The sequence below is a fragment of the Mus musculus genome, chromosome 4, assembly GCF_000001635.26.
Source record: "Mus musculus strain C57BL/6J chromosome 4, GRCm38.p6 C57BL/6J".
Lineage (NCBI taxonomy): Eukaryota > Metazoa > Chordata > Mammalia > Rodentia > Muridae > Mus > Mus musculus.
Window position 1 is genome coordinate 12,685,940 of NC_000070.6, and position 11,087 is coordinate 12,697,026.

Below are 11,087 nucleotides of genomic sequence, written 5' to 3' on the forward strand. Positions count from 1 at the left end.
AAACCTGCCATCTCAGTTTCCCCGTATTTCCAAGTAAAATAGAAAACAGACTTTGGTTTTTAAAAAGAATGTATTTAGTTTGGCCAATCCAATTGGCCGAAAGTAGGTGTCTATTTCCTCTACCTTGGTCCTTTCGCCATCTTTCAATTAACAGAAAGACATGAAACAAAAACAAGAAGATGCGAAAATTTAGCTTAATGACTGTTAACTCATTCCTTCTTAGAAGGAAGAGAGCCTGCCATACATTGTTTCCATTGTCTTTTTTTCCATATTTATTCCACTGGGACGAAGAAAAACCTGGTATCTTAAAAATCCCCCTTTCTCCCTGGGAATGGATAAAGAGACACCTTGTTGGCTGAGTTGGTCTTATATCAGTCAGGAGCAGAGCAGAAGGCAGTGCTTTGTACATCCTAGCTTGATGCCTGGCTTGGTGGCCAAAGCTCTCTATGCCTAGGACTCATAATCAAATCAAATCAAATCAAATCAAATCAAATCAAATCAAATCAAATCCAGGCAGCCTAGTTTGGGCAGGGGATGACAGAGACCTATAGACTGCCATGCCACCCACAGACCTACCCTCCAGTGCATGGCACAGGAGGGCCATAGACACCCACTTGCCACTTTGCTAGCAGCACAAATGGAAGATGTCACCCAAGGGCACACCAGCCACATTGCCAGCTTGCAGTGGGAGCTACCACAATATGTGAGTCTGTGGTGATCAGATGGGAGAGTAAGGGAAGTAAAACAGCTTGAATATATGAAGAGAGGTGGAACTGTAGACTCAAGGGTAGAGAGGAGAGACTCTTTGTGAGTGGTAAGCCATGACACCTGAGTCCATGGTGAGGTCTCATCTCAAGTTGTCAGGGAGGGCCAAATCTGAGTCCATGACTATGCAGCCTTAGGAGTCAGTGTCAAAAGGATATACCTTCTTCTCAGCATCTCACTGTACCTTCTCCAAAACTGACCATATAATTGGTCACAAAACAGGCCTCAACAGATACAAAAATATTGAAATCTTCCCATGTGTTCTATCAGACCACCATGGACTAAGGCTGATCTTCAGTAACAACATAAATAATGGAAAGCCAATATTCACGTGGAAAATGAACAACACTTTTCAATGATACCTTGGTCAAGGAAGGAATAAAGGAAGAAATTAAAGACGTTTTAGAGTTTAATGAAAATGAAGCCACAACATACCCAAACTATGGGACACTATGAAAGCATTTCTAAGAGGGAAACTCATAGCTCTGAGTGCCTCCAAAAAGAAACTGGAAAGAGCACACACTAGCAGCTTGACAACACACCTAAAAGCTCTAGAAAAAAAGGAAGCAAATTCACCTAAGAGGAGTAGACAGCAGGAAATAATCAAACTCAGGGGCAAAATAAACCAAGTGAAAACAATAAGAACTATTCAAAGAATTAACCAAACGAGGAGCTGGTTCTTTGAGAAAATCAACAAGATAGATAAACCCTTAGCCAGACTCACTAGAGGGCACAGGGATAACATCCTAATTAACAAAATCAGAAATGAAAAGGGAGACATAACAACAGATCCTGAAGAAATCCAAAACACCATCAGATCCTTCTACAAAAGGCTATACTCAACAAAACTGGAAAATCTGGACGAAATGGACAAATTTCTAGACAGATACCAGGTACCAAAGTTAAACCAGGATCAAGTTAACAATCTAACCAGTCCCGTATACCCTAAAGATATAAAAGCAGTCATTAATAGTCTCCCAACCAAAAAAAAGCCCAGAACCAGATGGGTTTAGTGCAGAGTTCTATCAGACCTTCAAAGAAGATCTAATTCCAGTTCTGCACAAACTATTCCACAAAATAGAAGTAGAAGGTACTCTACCCAACTCATTCTATGAAGCCAAAATTACTCTGATACCTAAACCACAGAAAGATCCAACAAAGATAGAGAACTTCAGACCAATTTCCTTTATGAATATCTATGCAAAAATACTCAATAAAATTCTCGCTAACCGAATCCAAAAACACATTAAAACAATCATCCATCCTGACCAAGTAGGTTTTATTCCAGGGATGCAGGGATGGTTTAATATACGGAAATCCATGAATGTAATCCATTATATAAACAAACTCAAAGACAAAAACCACATGATCATCTCGATAGATGCAGAGAAAGCATTTGACAAGATCCAACACCCATTCATGATAATTGTCTTGGAAAGATCAGGAATTCAAGGCCCATACCTAAACATGATAAAAGCAATCTACAGCAAACCAGTAGACAACATCAAAGGAAATGGTGAGAAGCTGGAAGCAATCCCACTAAAATCAGGGACTAGACAAGGCTGCCCACTTTCTCCCTACCTATTCAACATTGCACTTGAAGTCCTAGCCAGAGCAATTAGACAACAAAAGGAGATCAAAGGGATACAAATTGGAAAGGAAGAAGTCAAAATATCACTTTTTGCAGATGATATGATAGTATATATAAGTGACCCTAAAAATTCCACCAGAGAACTCCTCAACCTGATAAACAGCTTCAGTGAAGTAGCTGGATATAAAATTAACTCAAACAAGTCAATGGCCTTTCTCTACACAAAGGATAAACAGGCTGAGAAGAAATTAGGAAACAACACCCTTCTCAATAGTCACAAATAATATAAAATATGTCGGCGTGACTCTAACTAAGGAAGTGAAAGATCTGTATGATAAGAACTTCAAGTTTCTGAAGAAAGAAATTAAAGAAGATCTCAGAAGATGTAAAGATCTCCCATGCTCATGGATTGGCAGGATCAACAGTGTAAAAATGACTATCTTGCCAAAAGCATTCTACAGATTCAATACAATCCCCATCAAAATTCCAACTCAATTCTTCAACGAATTAGAAAGGGCAACCGGCAGATTCATCTGGAATAACAAAAAACCTAGGATAGCAAAAACTCTTCTCAAGGATAAAAGAACCTCTGGTGAAATCACCATGCCTGACTTAAAGCTGTACTACAGAGCAATTGTGATAAAAACGGTATGGTAGTGGTAGAGTGACAGAAAAGTAGACCAATGGAATAGAATTGAAGACCCAGAAATGAACCCACACACCTATGGTCACTTGATCTTCGACAAGGGAGCTAAAACCATCCAGTGGAAGAAAGACAGCATTTTCAACAAATGGTGCTGGCACAACTGGTTGTTATCATGTAGAAGAATGCGAATTGATCCATTCCTATCTCCTTGTACTAAGGTCAAATCTAAGTGGATCAAGGAGCTCCACATAAAGCCAGAGACAGTGAAACTTATAGAGGAGAAAGTGGGGAAAAGCCTTGAAGATATGGGCACAGGGGAAAAATTCCTCAATACTTGTGCTGTAAGATTGAAAATTGAGAAATGGGACTTCATGAAACTGCAAAGCTTCTGTAAGGCAAAGGACACCGTCAATAGGACAAAAAGGCCACCAACAGATTGGGAAAGGATCTTTACCTGTCCTAAATCAGATAGAGGACTAATATCCAATATATATAAAGAACTCAAGAAGGTGGACTCCAGAAAATCAAATAACCCCATTAAAAATGGGGTTCAGAGGTGAACAAAGAATTCTCACCTGTGGAATACCGAATTGCTGAGAAGCACCTGAAAAAGTGTTCAGCATCCTTAATCATCAGAGAAATGTAAATCAAAACAACCCTGAGATTCCACCTCACACCAGTCAGAATGGCTAAGATCAAGAATTCAGGTGACAGCAGATGCTGGCGAGGATGTGGAGAAAGAGGAACACTCCTTCATTGTTGGTGGGATTGCAGGATTATGCAACCACTCTGGAAATCAGTCTGGCGGTTCCTCAGAAAATTGGACATAGTACTACCGGAGAATCCCGCAATACCTCTTTTGGGCATATATCCAGAAGATGTTCCAACTAGTAAGAAAGAAACATGCTCCACTATGTTCATAGCAGCCTTATTTATAATTTCTAGAAGCTGGAAAGAACCCAGATGCCCCTCAACAGAGGAATGGATACAAAAAAAATGTGGTACATTTACACAATGGAGTACTACTCAGCTATTAAAAAGAATGAATTTATGAAATTCCTAGGCAAATGGATGGACCTGGAGGGCATTATCCTGAGTGAGGTAACACAATCACAAGAGAACTCAAATGATATGTACTCACTGATAAGTGGATATTAGCCCAGAAACTTAGACTACCCAAGATATAAGATACAATTTTCAAAACACATGAAACTCAAGAAGAACGAAGAGCAAAGTGTGAACCCATTGCCCCTTTTTAGAATTGGGAACAAAACACCCATGGAAGAACTTACAGAGACAAAGTTTGGAGCTGAGACAAAAGGATGGGCCATCTAGAGATTGCCATATCCGGGGATCTATTCCATAATAAACCTCCAAACGCTGACACCATTGCATACACTAGCAACATTTTGCTGAAAAGGACCCTGATATAGCTTTCTCTTGTGAGACTACAGACGGAGCCTAGCAAACTCATAAGTGGATGCTCACAGTCAGCTATTGGATGGATCATAGGGCCCCCAATGGAGGAGCTAGAGAAAATACCCAAGGAGCTGCAACCCTATGGGTGGAACAACGTTATGAACTAACCAGTATCCCGGAGCTCTTGACTCTAGCTGCATGTGTATCAAAAGATTTCCTAGTCGGCCATCACTGGAAAGAGAGGCCCATTGGATATGCAAACTTTATATGACCCAGTACAGGGGAATGCCAGGGCCTAAAAGTGGGAGTGGGTGGGTAGGGGAGTGGGGTGAGGGTATGGGGGACTTTTGGCATAGCATTGGAAATGTAAATGAGGAAAATACCTAATTAAAAAAAAAAGGAGTCAGTGTCAATCTAATATTACTGATAGAGAACATTTGAATATCCCTGGATGCAACCATGTGGATGTCCGGGATTTTGCGTATCTAGTTCCTCGCCTCACTCAATGAAGTGCTCTGGAGAGCTGGGTCCGTCTCTCACCAATGGTAGCACTCAGGAAAGTGGGCCCTGAACCTTGCCCAGGCAGCAAAGTGGAGCTGGCTATGGTGGCAGAGATGTGGGTGGGCTGACCAAAGGAATGAATGTAGGAGAGCTGACCTTGCCACTCATCCACAGTGGGGGAAGTGGGCAGGAGTGCAAGGAATATGCTGCCAAACCTCCCGCTACCCCTTCACCAGCTCTGGCAGTGGGGGGAAGCTGTTCATGGGGTCCTAAGCTCAGGAGATGTAGCCCTGCCCCTTTTCAGCTGCAACACTCAGGAGAGCAGGCCCTGCACCTTGCCTAGACAGTACAGCAGAGCTGACTCTAGTGGCATGGGGACAGGTGAGTCAGCCCCTTAGATGAGAGACCAGGAGAGCTGTCCTTGCTGCAAGTAATCTGCTGTAAGGTGGCATGAGTATCAGAGTAATGCTTTCCCATCCCCATCACTGTTCCTTACCAACTACAGCAGTTGAGAGAACTGGCCCTGGGGTCATGAGGCGAGGAGATCTGTCCCTTTCGAGCTGTAGGACTCTGGAAAGAGAACCCTGTACCTCACCTGGGCTACACAATAGAGCTGGTCCTGGTGGCAGGAGCACAGGTGAGCTGGCCATGAGGTCGTGATCAAGGGAGAGCTGGCCCCATCATCCCCATGCTATAATGTGGTCTTGGAGAAGAGATGCCGTCTGTCCCCTGAGGCAGTTGGGAGAGATGACCCATGGGGTCTTGAGAGTGGGTGAGCTGTCCCTGCCCTTCACCAGGTGTGCAGCACTCAGGAGAGTGGACCATGTACCTTGCCTGGGCAGTATATGGAGGGACATGGGTGAGCCAGCCCTGAGAAAGACTGTATAGTGAAATAATGTACAGTGGCCCTGCCACTGGTCTGCTGTGAGGTGATGAGGGTGCTGGGATGATGTGGCAGTGGGGAGAACTGGCCATGGCATCATGACAGTAGAATAGTTAGCCCTCCCCTGTGACTGGGAAGCACAGTAGAGGTGGCTCTGGAGGTGTGGGGGCCAGCTCAGAGGGCATGAGGGCAGGAGAGTTGAGCTTGCCACCTGCTGATGGTTGCAGATTTGGTTAGCCAGAGCATTGCTGGATAATGCTCTGGTGGTGCAGACAAGAGACTGACCAGCTCAACTACCACCCAGGCCCAGATCCAGGGTTCTGAAATGGCCCACCCCCAATCTATATCATCTGCAAACGGTTAGGACATGTGAAAGGGCTAGTTTTGCTGTTCCAAATCTGCAGGATTTTCATAGCACAGGGTAACAACAGAATAACCAGGAGGAATTTCCAATGTGGATCCAATACTGATGATATTATGGAAGCCAAAGATCTGGAACTAGACCAGTGACTCATTGTAATGAATGTGTGTTCAAGTGAAGAAGTGTGTTCAGAAGGACATACTGTGGGACACACTGTGACATACTATAGCTTCCATGATGAGATATTTTCTATGCTTTGTTTTTGGTTTTGTTTGTGTTTTATTTGGGGGGGAGGTTGCAAGGCTGAAGGACAGATATGAAGAGATGTGAAGATGAACAAGACTGGGGGGCATGATGTGAAAGCCACAAAGTGGAAAGGTTTAAAAAAATTTTTTTTAAATCCCATCTTTTTTTTAAAGAAAAGAGTCCCCTGAATTTTTGTGGGATGCTCTACCTGCTTGTGGGCTGGCAGAGTCCTTTGTTGCAAGATTGATTTCATATGTTCTAAACTGTAAAGATGCTAGGCTTCTTACTGTCTTGATCCTTCTCCCTCCTCTTTTTTTCTTTCTTTCCATATATTGGTCTTCCTTTTCCTATACATCCTCCATCCCATTCTGTGCTTTGCTACCAATCACATGGAGTTTTTACAGGTTCCTTAGCTCATTGTTCAATTTGATCTTCAGTTCATGGTCTATCCTGGGATTTAACTTGTGGGTCATTCTTTCTTTTTACATGTGCGGATGTTTTGTCTCTCTGTATATCTGTGTACCACTTTCATGCCTGGTGCCCTCAGAAACCAGAAGAAAGTGTTAGGTTTCTAGGAACTGGAGTTACAAGAGGGTGGTAGCCACTATGTCAGGACTAGAAACTGAACCTGGGTCCTCTGGAAAAGCATAAACTACTCTTAGGTATAAATGTATGTCTTCAGCCCCAAGTCAATCCTCATTTCCTAGTTTTATTCGATGACATCTCTGCCTCCACTTGTTTTTCCTCCAATATTTCCTGCCTCATCTACTCTGATGGTTTTAGTCAAATGGCTCCTCTTTCATTCCTTCTAATCATCTCCAAGCATTCATTATGGTTCATTCAATATTTAACCCTTACTTATTTTCACTTGCATAAAAGTTTAGTTAAGATCATGATGTCAAGAATTCTTTATAACTTTCTGTGCTCAAGGAGAACAACAGATTAAAGAAAAGATTGATGCTGAATGGAATGCTGTGAAGAAACATCATGACCGTGCAGCTTTTTAAAGGAAAGCATCTCATTGGGGCTTGCTTTCTGTTTCAGAGGTTTAGTCCACTGTCATCATGGTGGGAAGCTTGGTGGCACGTAGGCAGACATGGTACTGGAGAAGTAGTTTGAGAGTTCTACATCTAGATTCATAGGCAGCAGAAAGAGAGAGTTAGTGGATATGGCTTGGGCTACTGAAACTCAGTGACACAAGTCCTCTAGCAGACACACTTCCTAATCTTTCTCAAGTAGTGCTACTCCTTAATAACTGAACACTCAAATATATAAGCTTATGTGAGCCATTCCTACGCAAACCACCACAGTGACCATAACAGGTATACAGATTCAGATTCCCCAACATAGTAAGTACATTTTAAGTACAATAGATCTTATTAGTTAAAGCAAGTCATCAATCAAAGTGTTTACTAATACATTGATGAGGGCCATAGGCAGGTGGGTGGCAGCACAGCAGGGGAAACTCTGCTATAAGCTTCTGACAATATCTGATGATATTAGCATTTGAATTGGTAAAACGTAGTAGTATCCTAAGAATATATTGTACGGTTTTTATAGTCACAAGAGTGTTAGATCAGAAATAAGTGGGTAATAGATAGCTTTTAAAAGAGCTAAAAATAGTCCAAGATAATTAGACTTCTGTAGCATTTTAAATATCAATAATCCTCAACTTCAATCTCTTTGGCCTTGTTGAATGTTTAACATTGTACAATGCTGCCTCCCCTGCCTTTATTTCCTCCACATTCTGAGGATTTGAGCTCACAGCTTCTACTTTTCCCCTTCATTTTTAAAAATTTTGTTCAATACTGTTTGAGTTTGCTTTTAACTTCTATTATCTAAAGCCAAGACCCTGTAAAAAGGGCTTTGTGTTCCCCATAAACAAGAAGCCTTCACTTTCAGCTGCTCCAACCTCTGTTACACTGAGATATGATTGAAGTGAAAAAAGAAACATTAACTTTTAATACATGAAGGACCACTCCAATATATTACCCATATAAGCTTAGAAAAGAGAAAAAAGTGTGACTGTCCCAGTCTTGAGTTAGGCAAGTCAATATGAGAGTGAACTTTGCATTCAGTGGTGTATTAGCAAGCAGCATGGACATCTCTGAGAGAAGCTTATTAGACATATGGCCTACCTGAGGCCCACATAGCCAGAATTTGCTTAAGTAATTAACTAACTTTCTAATGCTGGGTATCTTACCCAGGGCCTTTTACATACTGGGAAAGCACTTTATTGTCTGGTACATGCCAACACCACAATGTGTATGGTTATCAGATGTGTGCATTCAAATCAGCACTGGCATGAGGAGATATCTTTCAAATATCTTGGGCTATTTTTAACACTTTTGAAAGCTACCTACTACCCACCCATTTCTGAACTAACACTACAAATTCAGGTCAAGCCCACTTTAGCATTTCCAAGGCATCTCACCTCTGTGTGAGCAGTAATAAAGTGCTTCAGGAAGAGAGATGAAAGATGCACTCAGTTGTTGAGCTTTGGTCTGTTTCTGTGTATTGTAATGCTAACTTGTATGACCAAAGGTTTAGGTCTAAGAGGGACTTCTCATGTTTACAAACTTTTGTTATACAAACATTGTTCTTTAATTTAAAACTATTGGTTAAATAAAAATGGGTACAGCCAATTAATTACTGGAGGGATTAGAGGTAGGTGGGTTAGGATTAACCAGGTTTCAGGAAGAGAGGAGAGGGGAAAGAGGAGGAAAAGGAGGAGGAGGAAGAAAAGGAAGAGGAAGAAGAGGAGGAGGACAGAGGAGAAAACCACCATGAGGGAAGAGGAGCCATGAGCACATGGCCAGGAGAAACAGCAAGTATCTGGGGTACACCACTGGGAAGGTAGCCAGGTCTACAATTAGGTAGGGAGAGTGTGGGCAGCCTTGTCTAGTCCCTGATCTTAATGGGATTGCTTCCAGCTTCTCTCCATTTAGTTTGATGTTGGCTACTGGTTTGCTGTATATTGCTTTTATTATGTTTAGGTATGGGCCTTGAATTCCTGATCTTTCCATGATTGTTATCATGAATGGGTGTTAGATTTTGTCAAATGCTTTCTCAGCATCAAATGAGATGATCATGTGGTTTTTGTCTTTGAGTTTGTTTATATAGTGGATTACGTTGATGAATTTCTGTATATTAAGCCATCCCTCAATCCTTGGGATGAAGCCTACTTGATCATAATGGATGATCATTTTGACTTGTTCTTGGATTCGGTTTTCAAGAATTTTATTGAGTATTTTTGCACCGATTTTCATAAGGGAAATTGGTCTGAAGTTCTCTTTTTTGTTGGGTCTTTGTGTGGTTTAGGTATCATTGTAACTGTGGCTTCATAGAATGAATTGGGTAGAGTAACTTTTGTTTCTATTTTGTGGAATAGTTTGAAGAGTATTGGAATTAGGTCTTCTTTGAAGGTCTGATAGAACTCGGCACTAAAACCATCATGTCCTGGGATTTTTTTGGCTGGGAGACTATTAATGACAGTTTCTATTTCTTTAGGGGAAATGGGACTGTTTAGATCGTTAATCTGATACTGATTTGACTTTGGTACCTGGTATCTGCCTAGAAAATTGTCCATTTAATTCAGGTTTTCCAGTTTTGTTGAGTATAGTCTTTTGTAGTAGGATCTGATGATTTTTTGGATTTCCTCAGATTCTGTTTTTATATCTCCCTTTTCATTTCTGATTTTGTTAATTAGGATGTTATCCCTGTGCCCTCTAGTTAGTCTGGGTAGGGGTTTATCTATTTTGTTGATTTTCTCAAAGAATATGCTCCTGGTTTGGTTGATTCTTTGTATAGTTCTTTTTGCTTCCACTTGGTTGATTTGAGCCCTGATTTTGATTATTTCCTGACATCTACTCCTCTTGGGTGAATTTGCTTCCTTTTGTTTAGAGCTTTCATGTGTGCTGCCAGGCTGCTAGTGTATGTTCTCTCTGATTTCTTTTTGGAGACACTCAGAGCTATGGGTTTTCCTCTTAGGACTGCTTTCATTGTGTCCCATAAGTTTGGGTATGTTGTGGCTTCATTTTCATTAAACTCTAAAAAGTCTTAAATTTCTTTCTATATTTCTTCCTTTACCAAGTTATCATTGAGTAGAGTGTTGTTCAGCTTTGACGTGTATGTGGGCTTTCTATTATTTATGTTTGTTATTGAGGATCAGCCTTATTCTGTGGTGATCTGATAGGATGCATGGGATTATTTCAGCTGCCCACTCTATCCCTACCTATTCAACATAGTACTTGAAGTCCTAGCCAGAGCAATTAGACAAAAAAAAAAAAAAAAAAAAAAAAAAAAGGAGATCAAAGGGATACAAATTGGAAAGGAAGAAGTCAAAATATCACTATTTGCAGATGAAATGATAGTATATGTAAGTGACCCCAAAAATTTCACCAGAGAACTCCTAAACCTGTTAACTTCAGTGAAGTAGCTGGATATAAAATTAACTCAAACAAATCAGTGGCCTTTCTCTACACAAAGGATAAACAGGCTGAGAGAGAAATTAGGGAAACAACACCCTTCAAAATAGTCACAAATAATATAAAATACCTTGGTGTGATTCTAACTAAGGAAGTGAAAGATCTGTATGATGAGAACTTTAAGTGTCTGAAGAAAGAAATTGAAGATCTCAGAAGATAAAAAGATCTCCCCTGCTTATGGATAGGCA

General features: G+C 41.0%; 1 non-coding gene across 1 annotated transcript; it reads left to right on the plus strand.

Moving 5' to 3' along the window:
• Positions 1–319: 319 nt before the first annotated feature.
• Positions 320–463, plus strand: LOC115490057. Its single transcript, XR_003955491.1, has one exon. It is a non-coding gene; the product is annotated as a small nucleolar RNA SNORA48 (small nucleolar RNA).
• The last annotated feature ends 10,624 nt before the right edge of the window (positions 464–11,087 follow it).